Source organism: Pinus tabuliformis, chromosome X, assembly GCF_031772625.1.
Source record: "Pinus tabuliformis cultivar Carrire ecotype Pingquan chromosome X, CPIR1, whole genome shotgun sequence".
NCBI lineage: Eukaryota > Viridiplantae > Streptophyta > Pinopsida > Pinales > Pinaceae > Pinus > Pinus tabuliformis.
Window position 1 is genome coordinate 1,690,327,390 of NC_142308.1, and position 21,234 is coordinate 1,690,348,623.

A 21,234-nucleotide genomic window follows, 5' to 3' on the forward strand; every position below is an offset into this window, starting at 1 on the left:
ATTTTTTAGTTTAATAGCAAGAAAACATCCCATAAAAGAAAGAACTCATTCAAAATCGAACATGGTGGTTTCTGTCGTTCAACCCTCAAATTTCTTTCATCAAAACATAAGCAATTTCTGCCAATATGGGGTGATGGTGCATGGTAAATATCATAGGACATGTACTAATTCTACTTTGATGACTTAAATTAAGATAATTCATGTCTCCAAAGTGACTATAAGGGAATTCTTGAGCCTCCACATTCACCATTTGCATTATTTGAGAGTTGTCAGAGTGTTTTGGAGCTAAAGAGGAGCAGATTTTCAACGGACGATTGCGGGAGATCCAGGCGATTCATATCCTTGTTTGAAGTCAAAGGACTCTCCAGATTCTAATTCTAAATGTTATAGCATGTACAATACATGTTCTTCCTGGGTAATAAAAACAACATCATTGTTTTTAATCCATAATAGGTTTATCTAGGTGTCATCCTCTTCTTCATGGTTTTGTGAACCCTCAACATAGTTTTCCTGGAATGTTAAAATTGGCAACTAGGGCCAAACTTCATGTGGGTCATCTTATTCGTGGTTGATAATATGTTCATTATATTCCTCTTACCGAGAGGTCTATGATTGATCTTAAGATCATCCGATTCTGATAAGTATTCATGGAGATATGTATTTATTTTGATTATGGAATTATTATCAAGCCGACCTACAACTCATGTAGGCTCAGAAGCCCAACAGTCACATCTATTCAAACATCAATAGTTGTGTATAAATACAGGAAGAATTTTCCTCATTTGCACTCACTCATATCATCACATCTCTCTCTCTCTCTATTGCGCAGAAAAGAGTCTCTCCTCTACTGCACAGAAAATAGTTTCTTCTCTACTGCGCAGAAAAAGGTCTCTCTCTCACATGTGAAGCCGAAAGCTGCTGAAACTAAAGATGCTACTGTAGATCCAAACTTTGACTAGCGTGGACCATCAAAACTCCTCTTTTGATCTACGTTGTAGGTTCATATGAACCTCCTCTGAAGGCTACAACTTTTGGTGGTGGAATCAAGTCAATCTAACAGACAGTTTGCGAGATATCGACTACCCTAGTTTTGCTTTGTCTTGCTCTACCTTGTACTGATCTATATGGCTCTACTCTATTACGCTCTGCTCTGCTTTGTTCTATTCTACTCTACTTTTGTTCAATTTATGAAGAAGAAGAAATGATCGAGGATGTATCATACTAACTGAAAGTCAGTCTAAGAGTATGTACCACTGGTCCCAGACCAGTCTCAACCAACCTGAAGTTAGCATCATAGTGAGTACAACTCCTACCATTGGTCCCAGACTAGTAACATCCTCCACTGACTCAAAGTCAGTCTCATAGTGCGTACCATTGATCCCAGACCAATAACAAGCGACCCGAAGTCAGTGTCATAGAATGTACCACTCCTACCACTAGTCCCAGACCAGTATCAGTGATCCCAGATCAATGGAGGTCATCCTAGCATAGGGAGTACGGTATATACAATGATGCGTCTATCGATACTACTATGGTCCCTAACTTCATTTCCCTACTCATTGATTAGATGAGAGGTACTTCCCATGAGTCCCAAACTGGATGTCTCAACAGGAGAACTTAATCAATCCTGTCCTCATTGGAGAACACATCAATCCAGGCTGCCATGGAGAACACATCAATCATGCTACAATCGCCATGGAGAACACATCAATCCTGCTACAATTTCCATGGAGAACACATCAGGCTGCCATGGAGAACACATCAATCTAGGCCTCACAGGAGAACACATCAATCCTGCTACAATCACCATGGAGAACACATCAATCCAGGCCTCATAGGAGAACACATCAATCCTGCTACAATCGCCATAGAGAACACATCAGTCCAGGCTGCCATGGAGAACACATCAATCCAGGCCTCACAGGAGAACACATCAATCCTAATACAATCGCCATGGAGAACACATCAATCCATGATATTGAAGCAGATCCAAAGGAGAAACAACACTCGGAAGTGCTCTTACAGTCCTCCACATTGCTTGCCTAATCAACATCAATGTATCCAAGTAATCTCACATCTCCGGCAGTGTACTTTAACCCGTAAGTGATTGTGCCATGAAGACATCTCAGAAGATTCTTGGCATCAATCCAGTGAGGCTCAACCAAATATGAGCTCACAATGTTGATTGCAAAACATATGTTCGGATGGAGGTTCACTAAGAACATTAATGCGAATGAGTTTATGAAACTCAGAGGCATTTCCCAAATCTGGTCCGACATCACTACCATATAACTTCTAAAAATTAATATCGTCAAGGTAGTCACAAGATTGTAATCCACCATACCGAATCTTTCCAATATCTTTACCACATATTTTCCTTGAGATAGGAAAATTTCCCTGGCTTCTTCCACACTTCAAGTCCTAGGAAATAGTGCATCAGTCCTAGGTCCTTCATTTCAAATTCAGAAGCCAACTCCCTCTTACATTTTTGAATGAGATGGTATGCACTTGTTAGAAAGAGGTTGTCCACATACAACACTGGTATGAGATGTTTGTCATCTTCAGCCTTAAAATAAAGTTTTGGATCGGCTTCACTCCTAGTGAATCCCAACTTCATCAAGTAGCTATCGATCCTTTCATACCATGCTCGAGGTGCTTGCTTCAGCCCATAGAGAGCTTCCTTCAACTTGCATACATGATATTTTCGATCATAAATCTCAACTCCTTCAGGTTGCTCCATGTAGACCTCTTCTTTGATTGAACCATGGAAGAACACGGTCTTGACATCCATCTGATGTAGGTTCCATCCTTGTGAAGCCGCAAGGGCTATGATAGAGAGGATGGTCATATATCTGGAAACAGGTGCAAATATCTCATCATAGTTTATGCCTTCCTTCTGGGAGAAGCCACGAGAGAGAAAACAAGCCTTATACTTTTCTGTACTTCCATCAGCGGCATGCTTTATCTTGTAAATCCATTTAGAGGTGACAACTAATTTTTCCTAGGGTCTGGGAACTATTTCCCAGACATCATTCTTTATAATAAAGTCATATTCCTCAGTCATAGCATCCTTCCATAATTGATGCTTGACAAGATCTGAGAATGATGAAGGCTCATTTTTTATGATCGTGCTCATGATGGACAAGTATCCCTCATACCTGTTAGGCTTCTTACTTTCACGGAAGGTTCCTCAGGGTGCAGCATGTCCTTCAGCATCATCGAGTACCCCCCTAAGCCATGAAGGCCTCTTCCTAGAAGAGGAAGGCTCAGGTGGATAAATAGGATCCATGGGTTCCTCCACATCAGGAATTGTTACATTATCTACCCATAAAAACTTCGAAAGTCTCTAGACAACTTCCATAATCATACAGTTCTTCCTTTCTGCCAAACCATTCTACTCAGGAGTATGTGGAGTAGTAGTCTCCCTCTTAATGCCAGCCGCAGGTATGCCTAAGTGAACCAACTGTAATATATCAAAGGCTTGATTTGGCTTGAGGGGAACGGTCCTCTTTTGAGCTTTCCCTCAGTACATCTTGGACATACACCTTCTTTCTCTACTCGGAATCCAGGCATCCTTGTTACCATTTGTCTTACATCAGATAGAGATTTATAATGAATGTTGGCAAACCTCCGATGCGGACTAAAGAGTTGTGTCACAAGACATGACACCTAGCAGACTTCCACCGACCTGATATAATGAATCAACTCGAAACCCAAGAGTGAAGGCATCTTTAACATTATTTTTCCATATATGTACCTTGCCATTGCTGAAGGTTACCTTGTAACCTTTGTCTTCATCCTACTTATTATCTACAGTATTAGATTCATACCTGGAATTTCTTGCCCTCTTGAATGGTTGACCTCTTCCTTGAGTTCTAGCACTCCTTTTACCTTTGCTATTGAATTTTCCATTCCTTTGATTTCCATGAGAGGGATTTTGATCATTGTCCTGGTGTGATTCCTTTCTATCAGGGCACTCCCTTGCATATTGACTTGCTTTATCGCAAATATAACATCATCCTTTTCTTCCACCCTTAGATCTAGCCTTTGTAGCAGGAGGACCTTTAGGTATGGGAATTTCTTTCTCTTCTACCCTTGTTTATTCTTGGATGCATCTTGCCATTAATTCCTCGAAACTAGGAATTACATTATTGTTCAAAAGAGTAGTCCTGAACATGTACCATTCGGATGGTAATCCTCCAAGATTCGTGAGTGCCATTTCCCTATCAGTAATAGTCTCCCCAATAGATAGGATATCGTTCCTGATCTCGGTGATTCTTAAGAAATATGCTTGCATGCTCTCATCTTTACCATTATGAATTAGCTTCAGCTTATTTCTAAGAAACAAAACTTGATTTCCATCATTAACTTTAAATAAACTCACCATTATATTGTAGATTTCCTTGGAGGTGTTTAGGTCGGAGATGTAGGCCACCAAGTGCTTGTCGATAGAGTCCTGGATGATCTTCTTTGGTTTTACTTCTCCGGTTTTCCATTTGATCCTGGTAGCAGCGAATGCATTTGATGGAGGCTCAACAATATTGCCTCTCACATGGTCCAACACTCCGTGATCTTCTAAAGTTAGATCAATAGACCTCTTCCATCCATGATAGTCAGCTTTCTCATGGAGCTTGTCATCGGCAGGAAATAGTGATGAGGACCCCATAGTTCTTTTAGGATAGCCTTGCCAAACTTCTCTTCAGTGATTGCTCTTGCTCTTGCTCGGGCTTTGTCTTCACCTTAGCTCTGATCCCATGTTGAGTTATGGTATGTTCTATTCTTATAACAGTTACTTCTTTTTTTTCTTCAACAGATGAAGTTCTCCCTAGTTGAGAGGGAGTGTTAAAATTGGAAACTAGGGCCGAACTTCATGTGGGTCATCTTATTCATGGCTGATAATATGTTCATTATATTCCTCTCTTCAAGAGGTGTAGGATTGATCTTAAGATCATCCTGTTCCAATAAGTATTTATTTTGATTATGGAATTATTATGAAGCTGACCTACAACTCATGTAGGCTCAGAAGCCCAACCGTCGCATCTATTCAAACATCAACAGTTGTGCATAAATATAGGATGAATTTTCCTCATTTTCACTCAGTCATCTCATCACATCTCTCTCTCTACTGCGAAGAAAAGAGTCTCTTCTCTGCTGCGCAGAAAAGGGTCTCTCTCTCACACATGTGAAGCCAGAAGTTGTTGAAACTGAAGCTGCAACTGCAGATCCAAACTTTGACTAGTGTGGAAAATCAAACCTCCTCTTCTGATCTGCACTATAGGTTCATCTGAAACTCCTCTGAAGGCTGCAACTTTTGGTGGTGGAATCAAGTCGATCGGATGGATGGTTTGCGAGATATCGATTGTCCTAGTTTGAAGGAAGCTGCTGAAACTGAAGCTGCAACTACATACCCAAAATTTGACCAGTTTGGACCATCAAACGTCCTCTTCTGATCTGTGTTGTAGGTTCATTTGAACCTCCTCTAAAGGCTGCAACTTTTGGTGGTGGAATCAAGTCGATCTGACGACGGTTTGCAAGATATCAACTGCCCTAGTTTGAAGGAAGCTACTGAAACTGAAGCTGCAACTACAAATCCAAACTTTTACCAACGCCGACCATCAAACCTCCTATTCTGATATGCTCTGTAGGTTCATCTAAACCTCCTCTGAAGTTTGCAACTTTTCCTGGTGGAATCAAGTCGATCTGACAGACGGTTTGCGAGATATCGACTGCCCTAGTTTAAATGAAGCTGCTGAAATTGAAGCTGCAACTGTAGAAGTGAAGTTTGACCTGCGTGGAATAGAAGATATCCTCATCTAAACTATGTTGTAGGTTCATCTGAACCTCCTCTGAAGGCTGCAACTTTTGGTGGTGGAATCAAGTCGATCTAACGGTCGGTTTGTGAGATATCGACTGCCCTAGTTTTGATGATGAAGCCACTAATGCTGATGTTGCTGATCTAGGGTTTGCTACTGCTGATATAAATCAGATTTATTGTACTATTTCTCTCTGCTTAATTATGGAAGATAAAAGAATATTTGATCAAAGGGTTTCCCCACACATTGTGGGGTTTGTCCCTGGCTAGCCGCCACATCTTGTGTCTCTTGTCTTGGTTTGTTTTCTGTCGATCGTTTAATGTTCTATCTGCACTTTACTTTATGTATCTTGATGCTTACCTTCTATTTGACTTTCTTCACGGTTGATTGCTTTATATACTTGCACCTGGAGAACTAGTGAACCGGGGTTGGACAATGGCGATGAGGTTACCAAACTGAACTGATGAGGTTACTTAACTGATGAGGTTCACCATCAATGTCGATAGGAGTTGTATTCAATCAATTACCATAGCATGATTCCCTTGTTGAGCCTGATTCCCCATAGCACGATTACTACCCATCCCTTGTTAGCTTGATTCCCACACGATTCACATACCACGAGGCCCATAGCACGATTACTACCCATTCCCTAGTAGAGCACGAGTACCATACACGATTCCCATAGATCAATCCCATATATTGAGGTCCATACACGTAAAGGATGTGAGTGCACTGATGAGGAGTGATTGATTCGATTGATGAACATCGTTGGGGGTGGGGCGGTACAACGGACAACATCTGCTGTCGAGAGGGGTGGGCCAGCGGACAGATGGATGGAGGTGATCCTTATTATGAGAGCACGAGGCCCATAGCACCATTACCATAGTACGATTCCACATAGCACAATGACTCCCAATTCCCTAGTAGAGCACGATTCACATACCAATATTCCCATAGCACGAGGCCCATACACGTAGAGGAGGATTTACGTACAGGCGATACCATAGATACACATTGAGCTACACTACTCACACACACACATACCCAACATTCACAATAAGCACCAGACGTAGCAACACATACAACACCCTCACATATCCAATAGAGCCAGTCATAAACAGTGCTCAGAGCCAGTGGTTACACATCGCAAGTATGGCCGAATCCCCACGTAGCCCACCTCATTGAGCCTACTGAGAGGAGAGCCCATCACTACCAACCGGTGTTCCCACCTCATATAGCACACCCCCACAAATAGCCCACCTCATATTCAGTTTCTTCTTATTGGGCAACCCAACCCCACCTTCTGTTTCATATGCGAAGGGACTTGTCTTCAGATATGTTTTTTAGAGCATTTGAAAGCTTGTCTTTTCACTTCCTAGGATATGCACACACCCTGGGTTATTTAGTTGTGGGACGAGAAACCCCTATTTGGCTCTCTATTCACCAGATAAGATTTCCTCCATGGACCTCCTCTCAGGGCGAAGGTGGTATTTGTTTTCATAGGCTTCTTCACTACTACAGTCTATCAATATTGATATTTAGGAGCAAGTTCAGCTGGGTTTCCCCTCCTTTAGCTCTTCTCTGGACGATCCTAGCCACTCGCACCCTACTAAACTGAAAGGTGCTTAGAATACATATAAAAAAGTATATCTAGGTCACTCGTATCTCCCACCCCAGCTCTTGGCCCTAAGATTGCCTTCTCTTATGAGCACTTTTGACAGTTTAAGGATGACTAAGTTATCTGCCTCGAATACATTCAACATCACTGGCCACATACATGGCCTCATAATTTCGTTCATTCAATTGAAAGTTTGTGCTCACCAACTATGGGTCGAGTCTGATCACTATATCCCGCAGATGGATAGATAGGGTTTATCAAATCATCTACATGAGATTGAGATGGAGGAGTGCTTCATCTTTAGATATCCCATATATTAGGAGATTTGAGGTATATATAAGTGGCGGAGGTTAGGGAAGTTTTACTTATCATTTGATCATATCAACTTGGCCATCTTGACCCATTTGAAGCTTACTTTTTCAGATCTGCCTTGGCGGCACTTTGACCACCCTTCCCTCCTAGTTTTACTTATTCACCTTGGCGGAGGTTTGATGCTTTGTCCCTTGTCCGATGCGGACAAGCGACTATGTTCCTTTCTTTCTTTGTTCTTCTTATTATTGGGTTTACAACATATTTGGAGTGGTTTCTCTCTCTTTCCTGTTGTTCCTGCCCAGTTGTTGTTGTTGTTCTCGCCCACCCAGTCATTTCCCCTAGCAGTAGCGTCAATCGCCATTTGCTCTTTTTCCCATAGCAGTATCGTCTATTGAGGGTTCTCTTTTCCGCATAGCGATATCGTCCATCGCTGAGTGTTTCCAGTAGTGGAACCTCATGGGATGTTTTGGGGGCAAGAAATAAGCACTCATTTCCCTTCCATTATGGGTAGGTGGTTGGTTCCTTTATTGAATAATCTCTGTAGGTGGAGGCTCCCATTCCAAGGTTAGGTTGAAACTAGCTCCCTTTGGCCCCTACCCATGGTTAGGTCGAAACTAGACTGCCCCTTTCCCTTAATTGGGGATGAGGTTCTGCTACCACATAGGGGTTGGCACCACCTATTAGGTGAGATGAGTTAGGCCGGTAGTGAGTTAGTCATTCTGGGAGTCAGTCGAACTTGAGATAGGCCTGGACAATGACGATAATGTGTATGTGGCCTGGTCACTTCCAGTATTAGTCCGTGAATAGAAATTAGTTACATTTGCATGAGTACTGGGATAGCCTTCATACGTCCTTCCTTCTTGCCCTTACCGAGACGGAACACATGTTCCTACCTCATGCACACAGTGCAGACTTACTGCCAGACATAGTAGCCTCTGTCAGAGACAGAGAGAATATGCCTCTGGGACAAATTGATTGAAACCTGGATCAATTGTATAATCACCTGGATTGAGCCTTGGATGAAGGTACAGGCCTCTAGTGAATAACCACCTGTAAGCATAAACTTTCAGAAAGGATATGTTTCATTAATAGAAAAGCCATTTCGTCGTTTTGATTAGAATTCTTTGTCTCTTCAAAAGTAGCAATTTTTTAGTTACCAAATAATGTGGAATGAGGCCATGTAGCCCACATAGCTAAAGTATATGAGTTGTTGAGTAGCCAATCCATTCCCAGGAGGTGTCATTGCTAGCTGATCATAGCTGATTGATCCTAGACAATAGCCAATTATTGTCAAATTCCCTGTTTCATCTAGCCCATCTCATATTGGCAACTAGCTGATAGCCAATAGCCCAGCATTTCCAATAATAGCCCGTAGCAGCACATATTTCTCATAAATATATACCTATAAGTCCTGATCTCAAACTCTACCTTTACCTCTACCTAGACCCTCTAACAATATGGAGCCTTGGGAGTAATGTTCTTACCTAGGTGGGTTGTTAGCTCAAGGCTTATGTGAAATGTATCTATCCCCTCCCCAAATATATCTATATAGCCCCCTCTCACTAAATGTCTCTCTATCTACCTACCCTCCCTTACCTGGATGGCTCTATCTACTAGCCCTACTTCGTTCAGCAAGAGTGAAACCTCGATCTCTTAGCGTTCGATGAGTGGCTCATAGAATTGATATCTAATAGGATTTGACCTCACCTGTGCATAATCCTTCTACTGCTTCCACCTTCAAGATATTATTATCACATTTTGGTTTGTTAGGAAGGAAACTAGCTTTTGAACTTGATATGAGGAGCCCCAAATGAACATTGAAAGTTATGCTTTTCTTTGAAAATCAAAGGTCCGAAGGGCTTGCGCTTCTGAGGGCAAGGAGTTACCCATATTCACCGGGACAGACAAGGCTTACCCCTACAGAACATAAGTTCCTACCTCAACTTTATCTTATAAGCACGCATTACTTACAATGCACCTGTTTAGGATCACATACGCCAGGTCATAGCCCATAAGCACTGTCAAGAGCTATTGCTGCTAGAAGGAAGGTCATTGCTACAAGCTCTAGTCATTGCCAATCAGAGCCGCCATAAGGTCATTCCAGTCAGAGCCCACAAGCAACAGTAAGAAACACTCATAGCCGATCAGAGCTGCCATCAGACCCAGGAGACCTCGCCAGGAAAACTAACCGGGAGAACTAATCTTAGTAGTCATAACTCCTCAAAGGAAACACAGCCCCCAACCCTTCTCCTTATACATAGATGTAATGATGCAACCTCGACCCTTTCAATTTACACAACCGTGGCCTTACACCTCCAACCTCGACCCTCCAACTAGACCCTTGAACCCACAGAGAAATCCTAGAACCTTGGCCTAGTACCTTACCATACAGAACACAGGGAGGGCTCCTACCTGGCCTGGGATACTCAGCTTGCTTACTCGACTAGAGACAGGAAGATTACATGGTTGTTACTTAAGAGCATTTCGATTAAGAATGATTGGATTAGATTGGATTTTAAACTGATTAGTCTTCTGAGAGGGCCAACGGACGGAAGCAGCACACATATTGGGGTGGGGCACTACTACGGACGGTACAGTATGGGAAGGTACGGTACAGGGCTGAGTGAGTGAGGCACTGAGGGTATACGATAACTGCTAGTCTTTGGGTTGTCGATGCCAAGAGGTTAGTCCAGTGGTCGCCGATAAGGAAGGAGGTAGTCTTTGACAGAAAGTGACGAGAGCTGCTAGTCAATGCCAGGTGCCAATGCTGCTACTCCATGCCCCTATTCACTTGATGACAGGTTCAGATGCCGGTGGCGATCCAAGTGTGGGTGCACTCAATGATAGGTTTCAACCACTAAATTCCAACAGTCGATACAACTGTTGATCATTCCTAGGAAGGAGGTACCGATTGATTGTTACCAATGGATAACCGTCCGTTGACAATACCCCGGAGCCCATACCCACCGGTATATGCCAGTTGTCGCTGAGTTCAAGGCACAATTGATAGCAAAGAAAGACAAGTTGATTTACTAGTTGAGTGCTTTATAGACTTGCACCCCTCAATCGATACAGGTATGGGCTTGATACACTCTTAGGAGGAAGCCACATAAAGCAACCACATAACTCTGGACACATGCATGGTACGACGGTACGGTATGGCACACGGTACGGGAACGAATGGATATCCTACCTAGGATAGACTGCACGGTTGGGCTGGGACACTCGGATATAATCCCATGGTCCATGGACCATGGGTAGGCCGACATGACATTACATTACTTTACAATAATTAGGGCGAACAACCCTATGACTCATCCTATACTTCGCACTTCGTGCCCGCAATTCGCGAAGTATTTACAACATATTTGACAAAAACTTGGGCTTTGAGCCCCAAAACATGATGTGGGGGGATTCCATGCCCAACACCCCCAGTTTATAATAGGAGGAAAACTCAAGTCAATATCACCTAGGAAGTCCATGCCCTCGCAGGCATAGTCGTCTATCACCACAATTTGACTATTGAGCCATTCGAAGAAATCCTCTTTAAAAAAATGTCGGATGGGTCCTCCTCCTGTGTGAGGATCAAGTGGTGCCCATCACTTCTGCCTAGGCTCCCTTAGATCGAGGGGACCTAAGCTCATCCGCGGGTGCCTAACTGGTACCCTCTCAAGTATGAAGGAGATAATGAGAGTGTCATATCCAAAACTATGTTGGGTTTGGGTCTTACATGTAGTCAAATCTGCCTTCAACTGGCGAAGCACAACCTGACATGAGTTGAAGATCTACAGCTAGACACAGTCAATTGCAAGCAATAGTTGATCCTGTTAGCCATCCTTGTGACACTGTCGTGATTGGGAAATTCCAAACCTTACCTGGAATCAGCTGCTACCCAAATCTATCACTCGTTCCTCAAAAAACGAGTCTCCTTTAAGCTCTTTTCAACTGACTCGTAAAATATGAAAAGATTTCCGAGCCATTGGCCTCTCCAGCTCGTTAAAGTGACCGGAAGTGCTATCCCTCCTTTAGATTTTAATCTTTCTGGACTTGAGGGATTATTACACAAAAAGATCGAGTGCTTGTTTTGTTCGGCTCGTTAAAAGTATCGAAAATTCATCCCTTTTGTATTGTTTTATACTTTTTCGGACTCAAGGGATTATATGACAAAAAATATTATTGGAGCTTTCTTTACGTCCCTTTTCAGACTCTCTAAAATTGAAAAGGACCGAGTTATCTTTGTCGTTAAACTCATTAAAACCGAATAGCAACAAACTTGTCCATAACAGACAAGAACAAGTTTCACTATTGCTAGGCTCGTTAAAACATAGTGATGGGTTTTCGCGAAGGGAAAATTATAGAACAAGCATATGTTATCCTCCTCAAGCTTGACAAAAATAAAGATGCACTGGTCAGCAATGACTGGGGAAAAATAGGGAAGAAAACTTGAAGAAACTTTGTTGGTAGCAAGTCGCTCTTGAACATGACACTTTCGCTCCGCATCCGAGTCGAGTTGGGTTGTTCCATTCATTGGTCACATCGCCATGGTTCCATCACACCATCCATATTTGGGGTTAATGCTACTGATCCATCATGTTAGTGTCACCGATATGTTCAAGAGAAGTCACTCAGAGAATTCACCTATGTCTCACCCACTGCAATACATTTACGCTCCATTCTTTCATGACCGCCACCCTGAACCTTATATCACCAGATCGTTTTCACCTCCATTAAAATCATTTGCTCCATTCCGTATCATTGATGTGGGATTCACTAAGGCCCTCCTATGACGGATCGCTTCTTGTCGACATCAGCTCATTATCCAAGAAGTCGATCTAGGAACAACCCTTTCAGTACTTTGAAGCTTGCATGCCTCAATGGCAAGTTTCTCACTTCCGGCAACAGGTTTACATCAATGGCCTTCGACCGAAAGATTTTACGTGGTGTTTGACGCCAAGTCCCTTATTCACACCACGTAAATTGTACTGTAGTACCTTGAGGGTCATCATCATTATCGATGATTCCTCTCACGCCTGTTAACAACTTACATCATTGGCTGGTAATCAGGCGATGTCTTTCCATGTTTGACTCCAGAACATCTCTCACATGGATCGACTTGTACTTTGAGTGAAGATCGAACGATATTGAAGACCCCGGATCTAGTTTCATCCATCCGGGCTGCAATATATATTCAGGAAAATAAAGACATCAAATGTACATCATTGCTACACAGATAATCATCCAATTTAAGGGATGATGGCTCTACTAGAATCATCAGTCTACACTCAGACGATTGTCTGTCTCATGTACTGTTGTAGACATTTTTGTTCCTTACAGCATGAAGCATGAAATGTCAATAATCTAAGGGATCCAAAGTCCCTAAACATGTTGTTCCGACCCCTAGAGGAACAATGTCAGCAAACCACAGCACTAAATATCAGTTCTCCACCTGAAAACACTCAAAAACAAGCTAATTCTGGATCATGTCAACTGCTCCACTGAGCATCTGCGCTGAATGTCAACTGCTCCACTGTGTACCTGCACTGAATGTCAACTGCAAAGAAGGCTACCTGCACTGGGCGAGTTTGGCCAAGTGGCACAGTCATTCCTCAAGGTGTCAATGCCCAGGAAGCTTCCAAAATGACACTTGGATCAGGGAATTCGACTTGTGATGAGTAAGAGGATCTAGATCTCCAAGTGGAAGCAAGAACCTCCAAGTGGACTCAAGAACTGAAGAATAACTGAAGTGGGAGAGGACACTAGTCAGCTTCATGCCAGCCTCAAGCTGACTCATCCTTTCTCCAAAACTCCTATATATAGAACTCTCTCATGAGGTCTAAGGAGGCTGGAATCTTGTGAATGTAAGGAAGTGTTGTTGGTTTGAGTATAGAACTATTGGGTGATTTGCTTGAAGGAGGTGAAGAGGAGATTTCTTTCTGCTGGGAGGTGATGCTGGATTGGGCCTTTTATGGTTGTATTACTTCCTGAACTTTACTTCTTCCATTAATAAAGCATTTGAGGTTCTTCTATATGCATGTGTCTCAATGGTGTATTGTTATACTTCTGTATTTGATTTATTCTAATCCTTGAATCAATTATGAATGTATGCTTCTTGTAGTTTCCCTCTCTTGCCATTTTGCAGGATCTTGGTGCAGCTGGGCCAGTGAAAGAGCAAGGAGCTGGGAGCAAGCAGCAAAGAGAGAAGATTGGATCAATCATTAGCGGAAGACAACGGTTAGTGGATCTCTTTCTCCCCTCTCTTACATCTCATAAAGAAGTAATCTCGAATAGCTTTGCTTTGATTGTTGCTGAGGTACTATCACCCTTAGAGTGGGATAGGGTCATTCCGTATTGGATACTTTTCCCAACAACATGTACATGAAAATGAATTTATAAAGCTGAGCATGGGAATGCCCGCCTTAGCTAGATCATGAAAATATTATGAAGATAATGTATTGTATTGTATCTTATTACAGGTCGCCTTCTAGCTCGAAAAAACTTCAGATCCTCATGATAAAGCATTTCACCCGACATCAAAAGATTAATGACCTTATGCTTTAGGCGGCAACTGTTATAGAAATTTTTGGGCATTGCAACCCCAATCATAAATGTCCATAAACCAAGGGCTCCTAAGTCCCTAAAGGTGTTGTTCCAACCCCTAAAAGAACAAGGTCAATTGATTACAGCATCTCCCAGAAGGTTTCCATGAAAAACTACTCAGAACTGGTCAAAACTGGACCATTTCACCTGCTCCATGGTCAAAGTGCGATGCATCCCACCTAATACATGCGGGAAGTGCAATGCATGTTGAAAAGCCTTTCTATGGGGTGCGATGGATGAGAAAAGATAGGTGGCGGAGACAGTTTGCAAGGTGGATGATCATGGAATCTTCTAGAAACTTCTCCTGTGACACTTGCCTCTTAGAATCGCCCAAGGATGAGTAAGAGATCAATCAGATTTCCAAGTGGAATCAAGAACTATCAGAGAGAATACGCCAATCAAAAACCCAGAGCTGACTCACACCTCTGAAAATATCTATATATCTCTCATCTTAGAGATCCAAGAGGTTGGAGGCTGGAATTTTGTACCTTGTAAAGAAGTTTTGTTGGTTTCTTGGTGCAACATCATAGTGTTGGGTGATCTAAGCTTTTCATGAGGTGAAGAAGGGCTTTCTTGCTTAGAGGATGATGCTGGGTCAGAACAATTGGTTGTAATCCTCTTTGCTCTTTCTTGATTATCAATAAAGCTATTCAAGTTTTCCTCCACATTCTTGTATGATTGATGATTTATGAATTTGTGTGGTCAATATACATCTGGTCCTATATTGTTTATGATAATAGATCTATGTTCTTGGATAGTGTTATGCTGCTTTGATTCTACAGGTGCCCTTTGAAGCTGGGTAGACAAGGAAGCGAGTGGCGAAGACCTACCAGAAGGGAGAGGAATCGAGCAAGGAACCAAGCGCAAGGTAGAGGTTGGTCTCCTTATTCCTCTCTTATCTATTTCTCATAAAGGAAAATGAAAGTAGTTTTTAGTTTGTTTGTTTCTAAGGTAGCTACCAGCCTTAGTGGGACTAGCAGCTCTGCATAGACACTAGTTTTCCTGATAACACTAGTGATAGTTAAGAGCCAGCTATTAAACATGAAGTCCAACCAAAGGAACCTGAGAAGATAGAGTTTGAGCTAAAGGAGGAAGAATCAGACTCTAGAGCAGAGGAGGAATCAAAAGATGAAGAGCCACAAACTTCAGGTTTGAGAACATCAGTTCGAGAAAGAAGGTAGCCAAAAAGGTATACTCCTCTTCTTTCTGTTCAAATTTTGCTTTATCTATTACTAATGATGATCTCAGAACTGCGAAGGAAGCAATAGATTCAGAGGATGGAAAACTCTAGAAAGAGGCCATGGTTGATGAAATGGCATCTTTGCACAAAAATGAGGCTTGGGACTTGGTGGAGTTGTCGGCTAGAAGGAAACCCATTGGCAGCAAATGGGTGTTCAAGAAGAAGACAAATGCAAAAGGAAAGGTGGAGAGATACAAAGATCGGTTGGTAGAAAAAGGTTATTCCCAGGTGTCAGCAATTGATTTTGGTGATATTTTTTCTCTTGTTGCCAAGGTAACTTCTATTAGATTACTTTTATCTGTTGTTGCTACTTTTGATTTCGAGGTAGAACAAATGGATGTGAAGACAACATTTCTTCACGAGGATCTGGAAGAGGAGATCTACATGAAGCAACCTGAAGGTTTTGCGGTGAAGGGTATGAAAGAATTGGTATGCAAGTTCAAGAAGTCTTTGTATGTTAAAACAATCCCCAAGGATATGGTATCAGAAATTTGATACATTTATACGGGGACTTGGCTTCACCAGAAGCAAAGAAAATCATTGTGTGTATTTTAAATTAATTGGTGACCATGTTATTTATCTAGTCTTGTATGTGGATGATATGTTGCTGGTTGGAAATGACAAAGAAATTATCCAATATTTGAAGACCCATTTGTCCTCCAAATTCTACATGAAAGATATTGGTGTTGCAAACTATATTTTGGGCATGGAAATTAAAAGAGATCGAACAAAGAGGAAGCTCTAGTTAAACCAAAGGGAGTATGTCGAGACAATATTGCAGAGGTTTAATATGCAGGATAGTAAACCGGTGAAGGTTCCTATTCTTGTAGCTATAAATTTTTCTGTTGAACAGTGTCCCAAGACACAAGAAGAGGAAGAGGACATGTCCCGTGTTCCATATGCAAGTGAAGTCGGTAGCCTGATGTATGCAATTGTATGTACTATACCAGAAATTGCACATGCAGTGGGAGTATTGAGCAGATTTATGTCAAAACCAGGGAAGGATCACTAGACAACAGTGAAGGGGGTTTTTAGGTATTTGTGTGGCACTAGTGATTATGGTTTGTGCTACCAAGGAAGACCAATATTGGATAGGATGTTGGATATTCGTGGCTTTGTTGATGCAGACTGGGATGGAGATCTAGATCAGAGAAGATCTACAAGTGGGTATGTGTTTAACCTATTTAAGGTGCAGTCAGTTGGATGAGTAAGAAATAATCTGTAGTGGCACTATCAACTATAAAGGCAGAATACATGACAGCAACTCATGCAAGCAAGGAAGCAGTTTGGTTGCAGGGATTGTGTTTAAGTATGGGGTTAGTACAGGGAGCTATAAGGATAGACTATGACAGCCAAAGTGCAATTTTCTTGGCAAAGAACACTGCATATCATTCAAAGACAAAGCACATTGATATTCGGTATCACTTTGTGAGGGATATGATAGAAGACAAAAAGGTGTTGCTGGTAAAGGTGGACACTTTGAAGAATACTGTAGATGCATTGAAAAAATCTGTGAGCTCTGAGAAGTTCCCTTGGTGTAGAGAAACAATGGGCATTTCAGGGCTAGATAAATGACTAAGCTCTCTTGTGGCCCCCTACGGAAAGAAAATAACAAGTGGGAGAATTTTGGGTTGTGTTATATTCTTTCCACGACTAGCCCACGTAGTTAACCAGGGGGTTAGAATGGGGGTGGAGCCGTGTTATGAAACCAACTCAAGAAAAAGATAGAAAAGATAGATCAACGCCTTAGAATTCAGCCTCTTCGAGGGGGTAGCCTCCTTTACATTACATAAATGAACAATTCTTGGATGATACAAATGAAAAGACCTCCTTTCTATATATAGGAGTCTAAGGGGTCATAACATAATTAGAGCCAACATAACAATAATAATGTAAGGGCACAATAATAACAATATTGGGCTTCTATGGGGCACAATAGTAACAATATGGGCACTACATGGGTACATCAATATAATAAGTGGGTTATACTAATAACAATAAGGGGTTACACTAGTAGTATAGGGGCCTAACATGCCCCTCTCCTTCAAAAAGTGTTGTCCTCAACGCTTGAGTAGTTCTTGATGCTTCTGTATAAAATTCTTGTCCTCCCATGTGGAATATTCAGCGGGTAAGTTCTTCCACTTGATGAGATACTCTAAAATTGATCGATTTCGCAGCTATAGGGTTCTTGTTTCTGTGACTGCTCCAGGTTCCGATATGATTTTTCCTTCCTCTTCAATTTCTGGCAATATTGTTTGAATTGGGATCTTTTGCAACTTTTGAATAAGTGGCCATACTTCTTCATCCTTCTTCCATTCATCCCTTGCTTCATTTATCCAATCTGGTTAGATAATATAAATAGCACAAAACAATGCTTCCACATCCTCATCCTTGAAGAGTCTTCCCATTCAGTAAGGTCGCCATTTTTTAAGTGCATGTAGTATTACCAACATTTCCTTCTCATAAATAGCTTGCTTGAGATGTAGTAGTAAACATACCCAATCACCTACATCAAAACATTTTTCACTACGATGTTGATATACCTGTTGTTTTGTTTAGTGGCATTATCCTTTAAAAGTTGGAGAACTTGTTGTTGATGCTCGATGTGATCTTTCACTGCTTGAACCTTTTTCTTCTTGATATGTCCTTCTATCTCTAGAGTTTGAGGAGTGGTAATTTCTTCCAATCTTTTACAAGATATGGTCAGATTCATTTCTTGATGCTCGATGTGATCTTTCACTTCTTGAACATTTTTCTTCTTGATAATTCCTTCTATCTTGATAGTTTGAGGAGTGGTAATTTCAAACAATGAATTACAAGATATGGTTGGATTCATTTCTTCTTTCTCGATGTGATTTTTCACCTTTTTCTTCTTGATATGTCCTTCTATCTTGAGAGTTTGAGGAGTGGTAATTCTTGCCAATGCTTTACAAGATATGGTCTGATTCATTTCTTATTTCTCTGGGGTGGGGTCCTGGCGTATATCTTCTTCTTTTGATGTTTCTTGATCCTTTTCTTCCTCCTCTTCATATTCTATGTAAAATAATTTCTTCTCAATACACTTATGACCTTTAGTGCATTTTCTATCACAATTGTAACAAAGCCCTTTTTCTCTTTTTTCTTCCAATTGTTGTGGTGTAACCCTTGTAGGTTTTGGAAGGCTAGGAGAAACAACACTTCCATATTTATAGTTGTGAGGGGTACGCTTCCTGGTTTCCATAATTTTTCTTTCCACTATGTCACAAAGCCCTTTTACTCTTTCCAATTGTTGTGGTGTTGCTCTAAAGAAGGTGTTGCTCTTTGTATCCTCATAATGTGCTATCATTTCCTCCATGAAAATTGACCACGTAACAAGTTGTTTACGATAAAAAAGCCCTTCGTACCATAAAAATTGATTTGGTTCTAAATATGAAGATGCAACACATACCTTTTGTAATAGTTTTACACCATGTAGATCAAAATATTGCTCCATCTGAAGTATCCAATTTACCGGATCCTTGCCATCAAACTTCCTCATCTTGCTTTTTCTTGATTTTAGGAGCTCGACCTTGAAACAACTGTAACTATGTACTTTTGGATCTTTAAGTTCTGAAATTCTGACCTATAGTAGCCCTCTGTGTCCTCTTTCCAATGCCACCAGTTTGATCCAAATTGGATTCTCTAAGAAAGAGTTATGCACAATCTCCCAAGATGACTTGACTATAGACCTTTCCAGAAAAGAGAAATTGTATGAAGTTCCACGTGTCACTGTTTCGACCTTTGGATCTAAAAAATGCATACAAGAAACTGCAGTCCGTCCTCTTTCTATATCTTCTTACGAAATTTCAATCTGATCCCCAGAGAGAAAGTTATGACAATTTTCCCTAGGTCACCTTTTTGGAATGTAATTCAGGAGTCTGCAAAAAGACCAACTTCCTTAGATCATATCTCCGCAAATATAGCTCGAAAAGCTCTGAAATTCGGACTTGAGGTTCAGCACGATTTCTTCTAAAATGGGGTTTTTTTGCAACTTCTGAAACATCGCATAAAAAAAGTTATAGTGAAAATTCCACGATGACTTGTTTGGAGTAGCGAAACCCTAGAATCCAAAGCTCGGATACCAAATGTTATGGAACCAGCTCAAGAAAAGATAGAAAAGATAGATCAACGCCTTAGAATTCACCCTCTTCGAGGGGGAAACCTCCTTTACATTACATAAATGAACAATTATTCAATGATACAAATGAAAAGTCCTCCTTTCTAAATATAGGAGTCTAAGGGGTCATAACATAATCAGAGCCGGCATAACAATAATAATGTAAGGGCACAATAATAACAATAGTGGGCTTCTATGGGGCACATTAGTAACAATATGGGGACTACATGGGTACATAAATATAATAAGTGGGTTGTACTAATAACAATAAGGGGTTACACTAGTAGTATAGGGGCCTAACAAGCCGCCCCTTCATTGCGCCAATTGCATAGCCGGGTGTGGGGGGGGGTCACAGGGGGTTTAAGGGGTGTAGGTAACCCCACTTTATGGGGTCTGGGGCAGCGCCCCAGAAAATTTTGTTTTTGGACCCTATATTAGGTTGGGTAGACCTACCTATGGTTTTGTGCATGATTTTCACACATGGTTTTGGATGCGATGGTTTCGGTCCATGGTATTGGATGCTTCAGCATGTATAAATATGTATTGTAACATTGAAAGGAACATAATGAAAAATCAAGCTGGTAGTCCCGATTTTGGGATCCAGGGGAAAATCTCTGTGCATATGTGTTTTATGTGTTATGCTCTCGCATTGTTTATTTTCTGTGTTTTATAATTCGTATGCAGGTAATTTATTTACGAGGTTAAAACCTACACATCCCTTTGTGATGTCCTTCCTATTCGATGACATACATGACACACCACAACCCTTCGCATAGAATCTTCTACACAGTTGCTCTCCCTGCATAGTGTCCTCCCGTGGCGCCCCATGAGCATCCGCGAGGATGATACTTCTCTTGAACTTCAGTACATATCTTCACAATATTTCATCAAACCCCATCTTGTATAGATGCCCAGAAATGACAGAAAAATCTACCGCACGCACCACTAATTCCTTCTTTTGCTGGACAAGTATCCTTCTGGTGCAGTTCCTATTGTTAGGAAGTGTATTATATCTTCAGAATGACCATTCATGAACGTACTACAAATAATTGCACGTCATGTAATCCTTCTTCCAAGTTATTAGGTTCCTCCATTGTTTCAATGCGCGACAAATGATCTAGTCCCATGTTTAATCATCCAGGCTTCACAACAACTTCAAAATCATACTCTTAGAACAATAAGAGCCATTTACAAATTTTCCCCCCCAACACAGGATTATTGGCTAGGTACTTCAGCACGGAGTGATCATTATGCCCATCGTACTTGTCTGTCAGTCGTATCTTAGGATTCCCAAATCATCTTCTCATCATCCTCCTACATTCACGCCAATCATCATAGCTTCCCTTATGCATACCCCACCATCTTGTGAGCGTAGCGTAGTGCCGAATCCAAGGCCTAGAAGCGCTGCTTTTTGGTATCTCCCTTTCAAATGCATCCAAAAAGATATCTACCTCATTTAGACCATCATAAATAGGCATATTTCTTGCCTCTGACAACACACAGCGTAGCAACCGGGTCA